At 43.2% G+C, this 20,584-nt stretch overlaps 1 long non-coding RNA gene across 1 annotated transcript; it reads left to right on the top strand.

The window, feature by feature from the left end:
* Nucleotides 1-428: 428 nt before the first annotated feature.
* Nucleotides 429-16,238, top strand: LOC133387991 (uncharacterized). The gene is made up of 3 exons (XR_009763622.1): nt 429-481; nt 929-1,019; nt 15,555-16,238. It is a non-coding gene; the product is annotated as an uncharacterized LOC133387991 (long non-coding RNA).
* Nucleotides 16,239-20,584: the final 4,346 nt, after the last annotated feature.

Here is a 20,584-nt window from a genome sequence, read left to right as displayed (position 1 = left end):
CTTTGGTGTCCAAAGTTGTGCCCGTGAAAATTTTTGAAAGTGCCACCTGTGAAGTCCTACCCACAGGCCCAGGCACAATCAATTGGATGTCAAAGACTGAATTCCAAAATGTCTGGACCCATGGACATGATCACCACATATGGTGATACGTCCTGAGATCTCCACATCCCCTCCAGCATCATCCCGAAAAGTCCAGATTTATCCGTAAGCCTCACCAGAGTAACATACCACCTGTGAGCCAGTTTTAGCATTGACGCCACCTTTGATGATGATATCCCAATCCCCTTCCCACTGCTTTTTGAGACCAGAAAGATCTGAACTTTCCCTTGCTAGTAACATCAAACATAATTGAGAGACTATGTTTCTTCCTCCTTCTCTAGCCACCAAAATAAGTTGTTCAAAAGTTGTAGGGCACTGAAGAGCCTGTTCCTTGACCTGTACCCTTGAAAGAAAATCATGTATTTGACATCATTGAATCCAGGTAAACTGCACAACTCGTAATGCAAAAATCCTGTTCTGTTAAGTGGCCACCAGTGAAAAAATCCCTGATTCTGAAAACAACTCTTGTCCATTCTTTCCAAGCTATTTGTCTGTTCTTATTGTAAAAGTCAGGATGAAAATGGAGAGGAGTTAAGGATGAAAGTATTTTAGTCAAAATCTGTTTTCTCCAACATTTTATAAGTACTGTGGTAAATGGATTTTCCATTGATTGCTGCAGTATTACCTTACTCATTTTTCTGAAAAACATCATGCTGAGAGGTATGCCATCCAAAACTCTGTTCTCAGTCTGAACCCATCTCTTTTTAGTGCTTTCTAGAATAATAAAAATTAAATGATATAATTGGTTTGCCTCATAATATAATCTTAAATTGAATTTCCTTTCCTCCCCATTTTGTGTGACTGTACAGTAAAAATGTTCATATCCTAGGTTTTTTAGAATTGAATGTGAAACACTCCCACTCCTTCTGCCAGATCCTAAGCTGCTTCTCTGAGATCCATACCAGGAGCATGTGGAAAAGGTAAGTAAGTTTAGGAAGAGCATTCATTTTAAGTGCTGCTATTGTGGAAGAAATAGATAAATGAAGTTTTCCCCAGTGTTTCATATCCTTTTTAATGGATGCCCAAAGTGGTCCATAGTTTACTAAAATTAATTTATTGAAATTTCTGTGTATTTGTACGCCCAAGTAGCGCAATTGTTTGTGGCATAGCGTAATACCTAGTGTTGTTGAAAATAGTTTTTGGTCTCGGGGAGGGATATGCAAGCACCAAGCCTCTGATTTCTGGAAGTTAACCCTTAAGCCAGACACACTTTCAAACCTCTCTAGTGCTTGTTTGATATTAGGAGCAGCTTCTATTCGGATAGTGATTAGTAGCACCATATCATCTGCATACAGACTTAATAAGTGAGATTCACCACCAGTATTAACCACAGAGATGGCTGTATTATTCCTAAGTCGTTGTGCTAATGGTTCTATTGCCAGCAAAAACAGGAGAGGAGACACCCTTGTTAGTTCCTCTTTGGATGGAAATTGTCGATGACTCTATATCAGCCTTTCCCTCTTGGTAAGAGGGACCGGGCTAAAACTTCCAGATCGGAGAACTTTTAGCAGTGGTCGTATTAGAGAATGAAGCCGTAACTGGGGCATGATCCGTTATTGTAATGGCTCCTATTGAGGCTTGTGTAGCCTGTGAAAACAATATCCCTGAGACCAAAATACCATCAAAATTTGTATGGGCTTGATGCACCCTGGAGAAAAAAAGAGAAACTATTATCTCCAGGGTACATTTCAGACCAGATGTCCTTTAGTCTAAGTTTATTTAGTAACTTCAAAAATTTTAACTTGTCCTTTAATGAATTACATTTCCCTTGATTAATCTGTCTTTGTAATTTAATTTTAGTTAACAATTCTGGATCCAGGCCTTTCATATTAATGTTGAAGCCTCCCCCTAAAATAAAGTCACCATTCCCAAATTTCTCTAACTTCTGAAATAGATTATGCAAAAATCCAAATTGTCCAGAATTAGGTGCATATATGAAGCCTATTGTCAATTATCTAGAACTTTCCAGAAGTCCTGTTAAGAAAATGAAACGGTCTCCTGGGTCCTGCAAGATTTTGTGTACCTCAAAAGGAAAATTCCATTTGAAAGTGACCACCACCCCTCTTGATTTTGATAAACCAGGAGCCAAGTACTGTTTGTCAAAATAGCCATGTTTTAGAAGTGGTATACATAGATGTGGGGAATGAATTTTCTGAAGGAAGACAACATCAGGCACCAAGTCCTTTATATACAGTAGGGCCCCACTTACCGGCGCTTCGCTTCCTGGCGTTCCGCTAATGCGGCGGCTTTCATTCCCCATTTTAAAGCTGATTTTTGCGCTTTTGCGGCATTTTGCAGCATTTTTGCGTCATTGTCGTGCGACACGCCCCATTATACTCAATGGGGTTGCGCTTTACGGCGATTTCTGCTTTATGGCAGGGGTCTGGAACGGAACCTGCCATATAAGCAGGGCCCGCTTGTACCTGGTCATCCTCTCCCATTTTATGTTGTCCCGCAACCCTTTCACATTAAGAATCACTAGTTCACTTCAGTCATTATGCTTGTTGATAAAGTAGATGTTTTGGTCCCTCTTGTGAAACTTCCAGAGCTTGGAAAAGTTACTTTTTTGAACTACAACTCCCATCAGCCTCAGCCAGCATGGCCACTGGGTTGGGCTGATGGGATTTGTAGTTCAAAAAAGTAACTTTTCCAAGCTCTGGAACTTCTTAATACAACAAAACCTTAGCCGCCTATGAACCACCTTGTCTACCCCTCCCCCACCCACCTTAATCTTTCCCTAACTAATTGAACCATCAGAACCTGTCCAAACTGTGGAAAACTTGGCACCACCAACATTAAAGAAGGCTTAATGTTTGTATTTGACACAAAAATCAGCCTGACTGTGTGGATCCAGTTAATTTTGCTGGAACCACATGTATGCAACCATGCATAGAAATGGGACTTAGGCCTCTGTGTATTAACACAAAATATTTTTGGAGAAAGGTCGACAAACAAAGTTAAGATGTATAATAAAAAATACCCCATGCTCCTCTCTCTATTCAATTCCCCTCCGGGAGCATTACAAAAAGTGTTATTTTAACACGGGAATTACCCCTTCCTGCAACTATTGGATATGCAAAATATACGGTCGATAGTATGGACTCTCCTTAACAAGATAACTTCCAAATGGTCATGCAAAGGTAATGCTAATGTTATGTGCTCTCCTCAGTCAAAGGAAATTATCTGGTCTTCGAGCGACCCAGCCTAGGTAATCTATCAATTACTATGCCGTTGACTGTGAACTCAAATGGGGTGGAGCACTTGAGAAGGTGTTGGACTCCATGGCTGTGCTCCCAGCTTAAATTCTGCTCTTGCTGAATGTTTTCTTCCTCTGTCTCCTCATCTTCTTTCTTGAGTTCTTCAGGAGGTTCCAAATTACATGCATTTAACAGAGATAGGGCTTCCTTTATAGTGCTTGCTATCAGCAAGCCTCCATTCCCTGGAACGGTCAACCGAAAGAGACCATGGCCAATGGGAAGAGATGGTGCTCCTGTTCAGGTGGTTATGGGTAGGTGGTATGGTGAGCAATGGGAGGAGGGACCGTGGCCAATGGGAATCGAAAGAGACCGTGGCCAATGGGAAGAGATGGTGCTCCTGTTCAGGTGGTTATGGGTAGATGGTATGGTGAGCAATGGGAGGAGGGATATGGCTGGATGTGGGGAGGGGAGGTCCAGAAAGTTATGGAACATACCTCTCTCCAATCTTCCATCCGCCTTATAGGTTCTTGGTGTCATGGTAGCTTATTTGTTATTGTGCTTATTATTTTGGTATATTTGTTGTTTTTTGTAAACTGCTTAGACTGTTTTGGTGTTAAGTGGTAAATAGATATATGAAATAAATAGTAAAATAAATAAAATGGGAAGAGGTGAAGAAATTATATTGCGCCCTGCCAACCTTGTTTCCTGTTGCTGGGGGCAGGTGAAACACTTACACGCTATTCCTCTTAATCGTCCCTGAGCTGGATTGCACATCTGTTTATAATTTAACCAGATGAATGACAAGTACATGAATGAGCCATCACAAATAGTACAAGCAGAATTTTCATATCACCTCACATTACCACCCACACAATGTTTTTGATGAAGTTATGCCATTTGGCTGCTGAGCCGTCAAATCTCTTGAGTAACTGAATAATGCACCCATGTGTGTGAATTTTGCGCAGAGAAATTACGGAGTCAGTGCAACAAAGGAAAATGGTGCGACTTTTTCCATGGTGCACCATCTTCAGTCATACATATATGTTAATCACTTGATTTCTCTGCTGCTTAATACTTAAGAGCTGAACATGGCAACTGCCTCCATTGAAAACCATGGTGTGTGAAGGCATATAGAACTTCTGTCTTCTGTGTGGCTAGATCTATGATGGCCCATTCACAGAAGCCGGTAGTCACTTGATATTTCAGTCATCAAGTGATGAATATCCACATCACAATCAACCCAAGCAATTCACTGGGGATTTGGGGTGGATCTTGCAGAAGCTGCTTGCCTATGTAAGCTGGCCCTGAGCATGGCTAACAGATTTTATGAACACAAACACATAAAGCAAGTGCCTTCCTGCTGTATCTGTGCAGCATTCAACCCTCATCCCCCCCTTTCCCCTTTCCATCCCAATGATGAAGCATCCTCTTCTCTCCGTTAAATGGCTCCTCTAACTTTTCTCTTTCTCCTTTCAGCCCCCATCCCTCCCCCCACTGCTGCCTCTCTCCATCTGTCTGTCTCTCCTTCTCCCGCCTCCCTCTTTATCTCCCTCGCACACATGCTTCCTCCAGCATCCACCTCTCTTTCATTCCCTTCTCTTTTTATATTGGTTTTCCTCTTTTCTTGGCTGGCAGACCTGCATCTTCTCCATCCCCCTTCCCCAGCTCTCACACATGCTTATTTAATTCTTCGCATTCCCTACAACATGCCCAACTCTTCATTTCTCCTACCCCATAACCTTTTGTGCCCCCAGCTTTCTACATTATACTGTGCCTTTTCCATAGGTATATTACTGTCACTCACTCCCCCCCCTTTTATTTTGTCAGTTTCCTCCCAACTCTGAGTCCTGCATACATTCTTACTCTTCTTAGGCTTTCTCCCACCACCCAGTGCTATACAGACACATCTTCCTCCTGTCCTTCCCTCCAGTTATAGAATAAATGCAGGACAGAAGATGGCCATTGAAACGCATTGATTCCTTCAAGTCCAGTTCAGGCCAAAGAAACCCTGAATTTATGCCTGGCGCTTAGAATGTATTCAGCCAAGGGTAATTGATTGTTTACAGTGATTTTTAGGGATTGTCTCCAAATGTTTTTGGGGGACCACTTTCCAAACGGTCAGAGGAATGAAATTGGCTGTGATCTGTAGGCCACATAAATGATTAAAGCTTGTCATTCCAAATGGACAAAGGAATACATTGCAATAGGCTGTATTTCACTGCTATGCCTTGCAAACCCTCAGAATAAAACTCTACAAAAAACTTGGCATGCCAAATGGTAATTAAAATGCAAAGGTTTGGGTGGAGAAACTGAGCCTTGGTTAAAGCTACAGAAATGCACTGGAAAAGATCAAGGAGCTGCATAATTACAGCCCACTAGAACCCGACTGTCGGTCACGTGTGCACACAGAAGGGCCACCCAAAGACCCTGGGATGCTACCAGCACCGAGCCTTCCTATCATACAGCACTCGCAACTAGCATTCATACTACTCCCCTAGGGTGTTCAGATACACGATCCCTACAGTCCTTATAACAACCCTGTGAGGTATGCCAGTATCATCATTATAAGACTGTGGCTGGCTGGCTGAAGTTGAGAAAATAGAGTCCTGCATAAAACCAGTAAATAAGGTTGTAGATGTGGAAAGACTGGAAGTGAGGGTTTTGTGTGTGTGTGTGCATCTATTTAAGATGATCAAATGACCAGATGCCAATATCATATGCATATGTCATAAAACAGACTCAGCAGACCCTTTTAGATGGTGACCATAGAAAGATGATAGTACAGGAAGAAAGCCTGTGATAGAGCTTTCAGCCGACAAAGGAAATGGATAATTGCACTGTTATATGATTGTTACTTGAACTGGTTGACCAATCCTGTCTCTTATCCCAAAGATGGAGGATTTGTGTTCCACCTTATTTGGAGACACAGTACAGAGATATTCTGACCACAGAATATCTTGCTATGGCTACTCCAATAGACAACCCTCCATGGCGGTAACGCAGCCGAAGCTCCGCTCATGGCCGGAGTTCGATTCCAATGGAAGGAGGAAGTTGAATCTCCGGTAAAAGGGGTCGATGTCCACTCAGCCTTCCATCCATCCGTGGTCGGTAAAATGAGTACCCGGCATACGCTGGGGGGTAAAGAAAGGCTGGGGAAGGAACTGGCCATTCCACCCCATATATACGGTCTGCCTAGTAAACGCCACAAGACGTCACCCTAAGAGTCGGAAACGACTCACACTATAAGTGCAGGGACACCTTTACATTTACCTTTACTCCAATAGTGCCAGTAATTTTAGCAACATGCGCGTCCTGATAATATACGTTAAATTTCTATTTGATTTTAATATGTCTCTCTCCACTGGTCTTTCTCTCATATACTTCATGCATACATCTTCCTGATCTGCCACTATACTTCTTTTACATACATAGTTGTGTCCTTCCTGTTGTGCAGACTCCTGACCCTCTTTCTTTCATGTGCACATGAGCGCACATGCACAGACCACTTCCCCCTCTTGCCATATGTGCATTCATTGCGCTACTCCAGTCCTATGTTCTCTGCCTCCCTCTTTCTCACCCCCTCTCCTCTGCGCTGCATCTCTGCCCCTCATACCAGCTTGGGAACAGTGTCAGCAGAACACCAGTCCTGTTGCCCAGGTGAGGGCTGATTCTTTTATCATGCCAGCACTAGAGCTGACACCCCTGTTTTTTTGCTTTCATGTTTCCATCATCCTCTAGTTTGTACTGTATAGCAGGCATTGCTTCCCCACCCTGACAAATCTGCCTGCCGTTCCCAGCTTCTCTTATGAATTTTACATTATTATCCACTTTAAAGCATATAAAATAACTCATCATCAATTATTGAGTGGGAATTTAAAATACTACAAATGTTTATAAATGTTTATCAAGAGGGCTTCAGAAGTGAGTTGGAAACATCTCACTGACAGTAACTTTCATGGGACTAACAAAAAGATGAATGTGGACTCCCCAGCCCTGTGAAATTCATGATGCCTGAGAATATTGGGAGTGAAGTACCAACTACCCCTCTTCCATTGTTTTCTCCTGTGCCACACCAGTAACCATCCTACTTATTTCTGCATTTCCCATTACTAGAAAACAGCCAGGAACTGATAGACATTCAGAATTTTAGCCCATCCACTCAGCTGTCCTCAAGAACGCATTCTGATGGACGATATAAAAGTATGACCTCAGCCACCCATAGATACATACACAGCTGCCTGGAAGCAATTGCCAGCGTCACTGCAGCTGAAACGTGTGCTGACATAATCATGGAAATTGTAGCTGGGAGCCTGTGGCAATATCTATGGTCACACAGTGTGTAGTAGAATATAGACATAAACTGGTTTAAGGGCATTCTCTCTCCTCAGGGAATCCTGGGAACTAGTTCTGTGAGGAGGCTATGGATTTCTAATCACTGAATAAGAAAAATATTGGAATGACGTACAGCCCGAATTTTTGATACTATTGGCCATGATTTCTAGGGATGCAGATGGGATGTCACTATCATTGTCCCTCTGTGGTGAAACATAGCAAAGACAAATGCCCCTGAGCATGTACAGAATGCCTTTCTTCACAGAGTAAACACAGTCAGCTCACATACATCTGTGAGTAGCAGTACTGATGTACACAGAAAGGGGTTTTGCTCCAAGCAGGATTTAGCCACATCACCTCTCATTGTAGAAAATAAACACTGCCTCCCCGTCATTTCCAAGTTGTGACAAGCAGTTCCATTTAATACTGGATTTTCCAGTAAAGGATTATTAGAATAGGGTCCCTTTTCTTGAACAGCTGTGTCACCACAGTGCAATTCCCAGGGGGAACCTATGGCAGTTAAACTGATATAAAACTGCTGTAAGTCTGTAGTAGCAACATTATGTTCTCCACACAATTGTGGTCCCTAAGGCAGTCAGGGCTCATCCTTCGGAAAAGATTCTGAATGTCTGAGTACTCTTTGGTTGCTTTTCTATCTAGGATTACCTACATTGACTGGACATAGACCTGAAACACATGAACATTGCTTAAAATGCTTTTTACAGAGCTTTTTGTTTTTTTATTTAAATTCTACTCTTGTTTTCTGTGCCTTGGAAGGTTGTTTTCAAAGCAATCCTGGGAGCTGCAACTTGTTAAGGGTGCTGAGAGATGTTGGGAAACCACTATTCCCCTCACAGAGCCACAAGTAGGGCTGCCAGGTCAGAAGCGTCCCAAACCCTGAGATTTCAGGGGCGGGCCCTAGTGATGTCATTAAACATGATACATTAAGCATCAACCACAGTTCCTTGGAGCATATAATTCAAACAAAAACTTTTCACTGATTGGAAATTAGCTAGAAGATGGAGCCTGGGTAGGGGACATTTAATCTAGTCTACTTGCTTCTGGCAAGAAGAGTTTAAGTGCCCTCAGGCCAAGCCAGTCACCAGAAGGCCATTGTAAGAAGAAGGGAGCCTAGTGTTGTGGAAATGTTGTGGAGCACTCAGGAGTAAAGATGGATGCCCCTGAAGGCTGCAATTCTAAATACACTTACTAAGCCCCATAGAACTCAATGGGACTTACTTCTGAGTAGTTATAGTTTGGATTGCGCTGTTGGTAAAGCTTGACTAGGGATCCTCTGCAAAGATATCCATATCAAAGCAGGGTTGACAACCCCCTGCCTGAAATGCCTTGCTCCTTCCTTTTAATATGGCTGCTCCAAACTTCTTTACAGATTTGACCCTTCACTTCAGAAAGAGGTCTGAGAAATGAGTAAGAGTAAGAAGATTCTCTACCCTTTTCTGTCTACCCTGTGGGCTGCTATAAACTCACTTTGACAGCCAACCCAATTCCAATGAGTAATAATTGACAGAGAGAAAACACATGGTTTGGTCTACCTTCACAGACAGCAGCTTGGGAACAACAACAATTGCAGCCACACTTCCCAGTATGTGAATTCTCTTTTACCACTGTTGGAAACAAACGATCATACAACCAACAAGGTGTGTCATCAGTGGGTTTAAGGGGGTTGAGCTGAGCACATGGAACCACTGTTGTTAGTTCTACGGATGTAAGAGAGTGAGGTTAAAGGTAAATGAAATGCAAATAGAAAAACAAAAACAAAAGACAGTGATGATTTCCTAAATGCAATACCATATCAACCACAACAAGATTTCTATGAAGAAGGAAACTCTGCATCCCACACCCAGTCAGGATTCCTAACCAAAACTAAGACAATCCTGGCAGCCAGTCAGCCAAGGTCACAGAAATCCCCATGCAGCACAACCTGATCCAGGGGCTGCAGTTAGTGCACAATGCTGTGGCATGAGTGCTGACATAAGTGGGACCCATCAGCACATAATACTTCTGTTCTGAAATCTGAACTGGCTGCTGATTTGCTACCAGGTGTTTTCCATTTTAAGGGTTCTACATAGTACTTGTTTTGATCTTGTAAGAAATTAGTCCTTTAGTGTGGCAGCACCTATGCTTTGGAAATCCCTGCCTATTGACATTAGGCAGACACCTTCATTGTACTGTATTCAGCACCTGTTAAAACATTTTTGTTTAGGCAATGAGAAGACAAGATTCACTAGAAAAGACAATAATGATGGGAAAAACAGAAGGGGTTAGAAAAACAGGAAGACCAAACAAGAGATGGATTGATTCCATAAAGGAAGCCACAGTCCTGAACTTACAAGATCTGAACAGGGTGGTTCATGACAGATGCTCTTGGAGGTCACTGATTCCTAGGGTTGCCATAAGTGGTAATTGAAGGCATATAACAACAACAAAATCCAGGCATGTGTAGAAGCTATTTTGTTTTTTATCTGTTTTTAACTTATTGTTAGTTTTATTATTTTGAAAGTTTTTAAATACCTGTCTGTCTTTTGCCAATAATTTTATTGTTTTAATTTCTTCTGTAAACTGCTTTGAGATTCTTTATAATAAAGCTGTATATAAATGTTGTAAATGAAATACATACGTAAAGTTTGGAGTCACTGTGGCCCTTGAGTCTCTTTCCACTTTTAGGAACAAAGGAAACTGCCTTATATTGACTCAGGACATTTCATATCATCTAGCTCAGTCCTGATGATGTGGACTAGCATTGGCTCTCCAGGATTCCAGGCAATAGTCTTTTCCAGAGATAGGAGTTTGGACCTTTGAATGCAAAGCATGTGTCCTACCACTGAGCTATAGCCCTTCCCCTGTTTACAAAAGTATCTTTTAAAATTGTTCTTTTCAATTCACTAATGAATGCACATCATACCTAGGGCAGATCCACACCATTCATTCAAAGCACATTCAACATACATTTGAAGCACATGAATCCCACCACAGAATCATGGGAACTGTCATTTGTTAAGAATGGTGGAAACTATAACTGTCAGAGGGAAACTACACTTCCCAGGATTCTTTAGGGGATGTCATGTGCTTTAAATGTGAGTTGGATGTGCTTTAAACGTATTGTGTGGATCTACTTAATAAACTTTGCCTGCATGTAAATAGTTTTAAATAATTTTTTTTAATGGAAATGAGCTATAAAGTTTACTGGGTGACCATCCCTCAGGATGAAAACTACCATGACCACCCCAAGAAAGAAGGGCACACATAAAATGTAGAGGAAATAATAATGTACAACCATAGTGTGAAATTAGATTGGGATATAATATAAAGAAATATTTATATAAGCATGACTGTCAAAGATGTTAATTATTTACATGACCTGTAAAGTTATTTATAGTGCAATCCTATGCATGTTTACTCAGAAGCAAATCCCAATGTTTTAAATTGGGCTTACTCAAACAGGTGTGCATTTCACTCACCCAACCCAAAATTCAGAATCATGCCACTGTTTTGCAACTATTTATACTTGTTTTTATGGTTATTTGATTTAAAGGGGGGTTATTTCTTATTGTGAGCTGCCTTGGTTTCCAGTTGGCAACCCTACCTCACAAGGTTGTTGGAAATACTCCATATACACACATACACTGTAGATGTAAAAATACATTCACCCCATATAATAGTTTATTGTCAAAACCAGTTGGTCATTCCAGAACATTTTAAAAAAATCAGTATTAGTTTCCTACATAATAAAAGCAGCGGTATCTAAGCAAGCCCTGCCTAATTGCTTTAAAAATAGGATTGAAGGGGAAGAGAAAGATTTACTACACAAACACAATACTTTGCTATGTTCACTCAGAAGTCCCATTAATTCACAGCACAATCCTAACCATGTCTACTCAAAAGTAAGTCTTATTTAATTCAATGGGGTTTACTCCCAGTATGTGGGATTAGCATTGCAGCTTTATGCCCAGAAAAGCAAGCTTCATATTGGGAAGATTTTCAAAACACTGCCTTCTTCAACAGCCCATGAAAATTTAAACTTGTTCAACCCCAGGACACAAGAGAGAAAAAGACTGAAAGCTATATAGTTACTCAATTTATGAGATTTTCAGGTAAGCCGGAAAAAAAATGTTTTCTGGCCTTGCAATGAGATATAACTACTGCCTGGAGGTCAACAAATCACAACCCTGATATCACTTACTGGCTACAAACCTGAAAGGGGTGGGGTTAGAGCAGCCAGCTATGAGCTCATTAAACAGAAGTTGCGGGGAGGGGGGCGGCTGACTTTTTGGTGTATATCTCATGAACCAGACCACCTAGAAATGTAATTTTTTTAAAAAAAAGCTGAAAGTCTGGAGATTAGAATGACTCACCTGGAGACCCAGAGAGGACCCCAAAAATCCGGAGTCTCCAGGTGAAAACCAGAGACCTGGCAACCCTAGCCACAAGTAGTATAACAGACAATCCCTCTTTCCAGGGAACCCTGGGAACTGTAGCTCTGTGGGGGGAATAGGGGTCTCCTAACAACCAGTAGCGTAGTGGCAAATTCAGAAGTGCAGGGCCCATTTATGATAGTCACAACCACACCCCCTCATAGCCATAGCCCCTTCTAAGATTATACAACCTTCTATGACTATGAAACAGAAGTGTGTTAGCTACTGAGAAGAGCCTTTTCAGTGGCTGACTCACCTCCTTTAACTCTGATTGGCTCCAAGGAAGCATATGAGGAGACTCTTCGCAGTGACCAACACACTCACTTTTCCTGCTTATTGGCTCATAGGATGCTGGAGACATAGGGACCCTGGTGGGACTCTACTCTCAAAAAAGAGGTCTAAGATCCCCCGACCTTGGACTACTGCAACCCTGCTAACAACTCTCAGCACACTTCACAAATTACCATTTCCAGGATTCTTTTAAGAAGCCATGACTATTTGAAGTGGTATTATACTACTTTAAATGTACTGTATAGTGCAGATGGGGCCTAATGCTATGCATATCTTTACAGTGCACTCTTGTGCACTACATGTGCTCACCACATGTAGTTCTACAGTTATATTTTGGACCTATAAAGAACATCTGATAACTAAAGAGAATCCCCGCTGTGTCCCATCTTGATAATGCTGCAGTGGACATCTCACAAGTTACCATATTTCATAGGCTTCAAAATAGGAGAGAAAGGGAAAGTCTGCACTACAAGCATTTGTTTGGCTTCTAGAAAGTTAAGCCAGAGAGGCCAGCCTCAAGGAATATTACTTGGTTACTGCCTCTGCCCCGGCCTTCAACAATATATTGGATAAAAACAGTCAGAGCCAGCAATCCCTATAATTTATGAAAATCCATGTAATCTGACTACACTTCATAAATCAGGTGGGGTGAAATTTGTAACAATCAGAGATCAAATCTAAAGGTCACTCATGTTCCAAAAGAAAGTTGCTTTCTGCTTTCTGCATCTTCTTGTCACCTAAAGAAGCTTTTAGCTAGGTTAGAGACCAGGAACTCTAGCCAGGATTGTTTTATTTTGGATGATGGCATCCAGCAGTGGTGGAAGGATCATCAGTTCTCATGACATTAGTCTACCAGGGTTCCCCTAAGCAGGGCCGACACCAAAGGGCAGCCAGGTGGGGCTCTAGCTGAGGGCCCCATGGCCCACAGGGGCCCCTGAAGGGCCCCTTGGTAGGATGGGGGAAGTAGTGCTCTCTTTCTGCGATCTGCTCGCTTGCCCACCCGCCTACTCACTTGCCCGCCTGCTCACTCACTCGCCTGCTCACTCACTCGCCCTCCCCACCCACTCACTGTTCCCCCGCCTGCTTGCTCGCTCCCCTTCCCCGCTCCCCCTCCCCTGCCTGCTTGCTCACCCTGCCTGCTTGCTCATCCTCCCCCTGGCCCACTTGCTTGCTCACCCACCGTCCGCCTCCCCGCCCACTTGGTAGGTAGGTAGGTTGGTGGGGCTTGAGTGCATGCGGGTGCCAGGGCCCAGGGCAGGCTGGTGCCCAAGGGCCCCAGCATGCCTGGCACCAGCCCTGCCTCTAAGAATTGACCTCAGAACCTACTGTATGTATTGGAAGGTGGGGTCTCACCAAGTGAGGTACCTGGGCCCATGTGTGTTTAGGCCTCAGTGTCCTTATGGGGTATAAGGACTGCAACATCTGCCCCAACAAGTATGACTATCCTCACTAAGGATTTGATCTGAAGTTTTATGGTTTTAGACTCCTTTTCAGGGGCTTCAGACAAAGGAGCAGACTCTCATGGTAAGGTGACAAACAAGGCTATTTTCTGCTTGGGTTGATGAGAGCATTTACTATTAGCTTTGCTCCCATGTCAATTAAGTTCCAGCCAAGAGGCACATGGCATGGACAGGCTGTACCCCACAACCTACCAGGGGCCATCCTCTGCCTCTTCCAGATACCACTAGGCTCCAGCCATATTATCAGGCTCTCCCTCATGTGCCACACACAACAGCCTATTTCCCAGGCCCTTCCTCCACTGTGGTTTAAAGTCTGAGACTCTGGAGACCTGGCAGTCCTAACTGGTAAGCAGCATCAAGTCTCTGCTTGGTATAATTACAAGGGCCTGCTGCCCTTGCCTAGTGAACAGAGCAGGACCTTCTGTCTGCTGCACTTCAGGCCACTAGCCTCAGAGAAATATCTGGATTTGAAGATACCAGGTCATGGTCCCAGACTCATGCTGACAGTGTTGTGTTTCCATTCCCCTCACCTGGCCTCTGGTGAACTGCTTCCCAATCCAGCTGCTTAGTTTAGCAGTGACCTATGCTAGGGGCTGAAAAGAGTAAAAGGGCTCCAGCTTGCACCCTATATGTAAAACTAAGACTAGGTATGACTAATCAAAGCCACTCAGCTGAATTTCAGGGGTCAGGCTTGTATTTGGAAAAGGCAGGTGGTGCTGTTCCGCTGCTGGAGGAGAGCAGGCTCTGACAGGACTCGGGTATCTGGGAAGGCTGTGCCAGACAGGGGGCGCAAGTGCCTTGCATGCTCATGCTTCAGACTCGGCAGGAGGCAGCAAATCTATGCCAAGAAGCCACAAATCTCTTGAATCCACCAGTGAGCGAGTCACAGTTTTTTAGCAGTTAATAAAGAAAACATCTTTAGCTACAAAGTAGGGGGAAGGCATGATTTCCCTCTGATAGTTGCTTCTTTTCTGCATGCTAATTTGAGCTGAATATGGAACAGCATGTAATTACTGTAGAGTGGCTGCTTGGCTGCCGCAACCCACATGCCTGCAGGAAGCACAGCTTTTATCTCACGCTGAATGTTTTTTAAAAAGTGCTACTGCAAAAGGGATGCTGCTGCTGCTGCTGCTGCTGTACATGCGAAGGAGCCAAAATGGGGATTGTTTGGGCATTAGGGTTGCCAGGCTCAGGGCCTGAGGATGATTCTGTATCTTTAAGAGAAGCGAAAATTCAGCCAAGTGCAGGGTGTCTTGCAACACTGTAATGGGAAAAACCACAAGGTGAAATTCTCTTGGAGGCTGGGCCTGGCAACCAAATGGTCTTCTGTATCTTTAAAAGTTGTGCAGGGGGAAGGGAGAATTCCACCTTGTGGTTTTTCCCATTCAGTTCTCCATGTTTCTGCAACAATTTGTGTGTTTTTTTAAAAAAAATACAAAAATTCTTCAGCATTTTAGTGCGAATTTCTCTAATGACTAATGCACACATCTTTGCAAGTAATTTCTCCTAATATAGTGTATTTTTGTGTGTTATTTTCACTAATATATTAATTTTCATGCACACTTTCCTGTAATGTATGCATTTTTGTACAGATTACTTGGCTGGAGAACTGCATTACAAAATTCGGTTCAGTGCAAATTTCAAAGGATGGCTATGTTTTGGTTGTCATATTGTTTTGGAAAGTGCAAGTTTGATTGATTTGGCTTTAAATGCAAACTGACTCAATTTTTTCCTGCTCCCAGGTGCAGCCACCCTAGTGGAGACTGGCCAGAGCAGTTGCTAGCAACAGGAGTACAAAGCAACCATGCTAGTTGAAGAGGTAGAATTATTGCAGTGGGAAAGAGATTGCTTCCTGACCCTGGCTCCAGTCCATATGGCTCCCATTCAGTCAGTATCCTCACATTAGCTGGCTCCCTCTTCTCCCCTATTCAAGGGCCCAGCTACTCCATTGGAAGGCACAAGCTCCTTAGCAGATCAGCACGGGGTTAGCCATCAGCGCACTTGATGGTATTCATTGGACACAAATCAAGATGGTGCAGGGATGACTGTGTGGGGATTTGTTTATCAATATATTGTTGATAAAGAAGTGACATTGGTGGAAGAGATGGGGTGGGAATGGATACTCAATGGCTGGGGATCTTTCCAGTAAATAGAATATTTGTGGCATAATCCCGCCATGAGTTCTCTGTAACTAAACCCCGTCAATCTCAATAGGATCACTATGCCTGGGCTACCAAGGTGCTCAGTTTCACTGGTCTTCTGAGTATCCTTCAGATCATTTTGACTCTTGTTCTGTTTATTTTGCTGGAAGAGGCTGACTAACTATAAAGCATGGGATAGCCAGAGTAAGGAAATTGTCTCACCTTAATTTATATTCATTTATGAAACACTATTGTTAAGTATGCACACCAGTGTAAGAACTCTGTACATGGAAATGTTGTTCTCTCCATCTAACTCATAACTTAATAAAAGTATCCAAGAGTACACCTTTTGTAAACTCCGTGGAGGTTTTATTACAGCCAAATGAAATATAAATGTTGTTTAAATAAATAAATACATCTTGAATTTGATTTTCCTTAGAATCTGTAAAGCACTATACTTGCTGGTCAAAAAATTAATAGCTCTTAGTATATCTTAAGAACAGGCTCCCTCCATCAGAGATGTACAGGAACTCAGTTTTCTGTTCATTCTGCACCCGTAGCAAGTTCTAGTCACCCATTAAACTCTTTTCTTCTTTTGTCATGTCAGGAAAAACCTCTCTGGGTATAATTTGTCCTATGAGAGATATTCTCAGATAGGTCCCAATGTTCAATTGGATAGTTCCCTGTTTGGATTTAGTTCAGGCTGCTCTACCATGGTCAGTCTTGGGTGCAGCTTTGGAGGGTCCATTTTGTGTCTCGAGGAGGAGTATTACTTTGTACAACACTCAGGCTAGACCAACCCCTCCATTCTTTAATTAATTTGGTCCCCCTCTTTCCCTGATCCATAGTATTCCTTTCCTTTCCCTTCTCTGTTTTTGCTGTTTTGAACCCAGTTCAGTTAGTATTTTTAATACAAATGCAGGTCAAATGCTATGGAGCACATATGGCTTGCTATGGATTGCCAGGATGAGCAAACTAGGCCTAGAATAGTGATTCTGAGTCAATGATACAATTAAAGAAAGATATAGTTGACATATGGCCCCCTCCAAAATGGAGAAGAGAGCAATGGATAGACAGTCTGGGAACTATTTGTTATCCTGGTTAGAGAAAGCAGAGTGCCAGGGATGGAGGCATTTGTCTTGTGGGTAATTAGGTGAGGTATGTTGCATCACCTGCATGAAGTTCTGCCATTGTACAATGTCACACACCATTTGCACAATATAACAACTTGCCTGTCTATAGTGCACACTGTGTGACAGGCCCAGACCTGCTGGCAGCAATTCCATGTCAGCAGCTGTTGATGTACACAAAGTGTTGGGGATTTAGTGGTTTGGGACTAGGGAGATGAAGGTTGGGAGAACCGGCCATCTTTTTCTGAGCCCTGTTCCCCCCAAAGAGACTGCAATGGGAACAAAGGAGTGGTCTTGCTTTCTGTATGAGACTGGGGTTTAGAAATGGCAGTGGCACTAACAGAATGGCATACATTGGACTTGGAGCACAGAATATAAAAGGCCAGGTGCAGAAATGGCAGCTCAAATAAGGGGTAAGGAATAGTCAGAGGTTGGAGGCTAGAGACAGTGTATATGATGTATATGACCCATGGTAGAAACATGAAGGCTTACAAAATGGGAAAAGGGAAGATATTGGGATGAGGAAGGAAATTTTGCATTTCCCCCCTAATTTTAAAGAGGAACTCTCCCACCCCATTTTCTAAGTGAAAAATTACAAATTTGAAGGGAAACTGAAACTGAAACTGTTATACATTTTTTCTTTTTCAGAGTAATGAGTGAAATACTAATTAATGCTTTAAAGTAATATTGTCACACCCAATATTACTGCTGCAAGATACCTAGATCCAAGATTGAAAGGCAATAATCAGGGCAGGCCCTATCGTTGGACAAAATGAGATGGCTGTCTCATGTGGCAGATTCTGGGAGAGCAGGCAACAGGAGTGATGTGTTGGGAGGACAAGGCTGTGAATCCCATAGGGCCTGCTTGCATCCCCTGTCTGACCTCAGGTGCAGTGGAAGACACTGTTCTGTCACCAATGTCAAAGTTAGTTTCAACTGCAAGTCTTGTTGACTTTTGTACATGGCATAGGAGGATGTGTGCTATCTTGTTATTTGCCTCAAGCAGCAAATGTTTTGGGCCAGCTCTGGGCATAATGTTAGTGGTGAGAGTGTTGTTCTTGCATTTCTAGATTACTAAACCATTCCATCCAACCTTTCCCAGGTGAAGATAGGGACATGACTGTAACACCCCAGTTCCAACATCAATGACCACCACTCAGGTTTCCTTTCTGACATACCATTCCACAGTGCTGAAAGTTGTGTTCCACCTGATGAAGGTTGTATTCCACTGATTTACAATCTAAGATGGTGCTTGTTCTTTTGGCTAAGATCTGCTTGAAGAACACCATTGTCCTATCAAAAGTTCAAAATTGTTAGCATGTTAAATGGGAGGCAGTGAGCTGTGTGGTGTCTCAGTGTTCATGCATGCATTTAGAAGCATACACAGTACAGAAAAATGCATCCACTATCCCACTTCTAGAGATTTAACCTCTAGAGATCATCTCCATTCCTTTTTTTAAACACATAGATCAGTTAGAAGGATAGAGATTATGCCATCCACAGAAACATAAACTGAGACCAGAATAAAATTGATCAGAAGGCTATTTGATGTATTACATAAATTCATTTAGAAAGATCCTGACCACCAAATACCCTAGCCAAAACCTGGCAACAATTCAGACCTGAAAATCTTTTAAACCAATTAGAATTGCTAGTAATCACCTAAAGTTCATACCCTAATTAATGGCCCATTCCCCTCACAGAGCTACAGTCATTAGAAGAGGGGCTGGCTGTTAAACTCCTCTAGCCACTGGAGCTCTGTTGGAGAATAGGAGTCTCCTAACAATTATCAGCATCCTTCACAAACTACACTTCCCAAGATTCTTTGGGAGAACCATGACTGTTTAAAGTGGAATAAATGTCTGGTGTGAGTGTGGCCCCCTTATTAGCCAAGGCTCAATGGGACTTATATCTGAGTAGACATGCATAGGATTGGCCTGTAAATCTATCAATCTTCTTGTTAATCAAGATGCCACATTTAGTTCAATAGCATTAAGTAATTCTGCATTTTGAACATTAGAAAGACAGTTAATAAAATAGAGAATGGTAAATTAATTTAAGGTGAAAAGGTCCATTCATATTCCTATGTAAGTAGTATTGCCAGCTCATAAGCATTCCAAACCCTGAGATTTCAGAAGCAGGCCTTAGTGATGTCACAGGGCGTGGCCCCTGGTACCTTCCTACCCACACGCATCTTCCCCCACCCCACTCACTCCTCCACCCACCCCACTCCACTCCACTCCCCACCCCCACTCCACTCCACTCCACTCACTACCCCACCCCACTCACTCACTCCCCACCCATTCACTCCCTTCCACAGGCACTTTCCTTCCTTTCCCCCACCTTCTTTTGTCAGTTCCCCACACTGGGTGCTTACAGGCCTCTCTCCTGCTCAGCCTTTTGGGAGTCCTGGGCTCGCTTGCTTCTGCTGGTGCCACCGTCGCTCCAGGCAGGCAAGGGGCTGAGGTCAGGGGGTCGTGAGAGGTCATGTGACCTCTCACAATCCCACAATCTCTCGCATGACTTTGCATGCCACTGACCTCTTGCGTGACCTCCCATGACCCCTCACTTGCTTGGAGATTGGGGTGAATTTTCCGGGGACCCTGGGAGAAACCCCAAAACCCAGACTATCCGGGTAAAATCTGGAGACCTGGGGATGCTAAATGTAAGCTGTAATCCTAAAAACACTTACAAGAGAGAACTCCTCAGCAATACTTACTTTTGAGAAAATGTGCATAGGATTTCACTACATGACAGTCTTTTTCTGGCACCTTGATTTTTATTTAGATGAAAGAGAACTGTAACTACAAAAACCAGTATGACTGCCAGTGTTTGAAGAACGTCTGGCCTGGAAATTAGGATATTTGACAAATGTTACATTTACCTTCTGCTGGGCTGGGAATCAGCTGCATAGGCCAAGCATCCCAAAAGCAAGAAGTGGATGCACTGCTATTGCAGTTTGCCACTGTCCACTGATGGTCTGCACTGCGAGGGAGGGAAGGTGGGTTGTGGGGTGGTCTGATGCAGCTGTCCACCCTGCGATCGCTAGCTCTAAATGTAATGCTGTGCAGGCAAGAGGAGTGCTGCTGCTGCCACTTACCTCATGTTGCCTGAAATGCAGGAGGGTGGAAGGGTCAGTGCTGACCATCAGCTGGCCTGGTAAAGGTAGCGCTGGGTGCTGTAGCTGCCAATTTAAAATGGGATGTAGTGTTGGCCTTTCTGCTTCTGGTACTGACTCAAAATATGATGAGTGATTGAGCAGCTACACTGTTGATTTGTTGTTGCCATTGACACCTACCCTAAACTGGGGGAGGCAAAGAAATGCACCATTGCTAGCATTTGTGGCGCTTGCCCCGCAAGTGAGTGAGTGAGTTGGCAGATGCCCCACTGCTGTTGCCTACTCTCCTCTTCCCTTCCTTCTGCCATTGCTACACCAGTGTGCTGTGGCACCTTCCTTTCTCTCCACATGATCCTCATCAAGGCCTACAGGCTGGAGATTGT

Source organism: Rhineura floridana, chromosome 1, assembly GCF_030035675.1.
Source record: "Rhineura floridana isolate rRhiFlo1 chromosome 1, rRhiFlo1.hap2, whole genome shotgun sequence".
NCBI lineage: Eukaryota > Metazoa > Chordata > Lepidosauria > Squamata > Rhineuridae > Rhineura > Rhineura floridana.
Note: the sequence above shows the minus strand (reverse complement) of the source record. Positions and strands in the feature narration are given on the sequence as shown.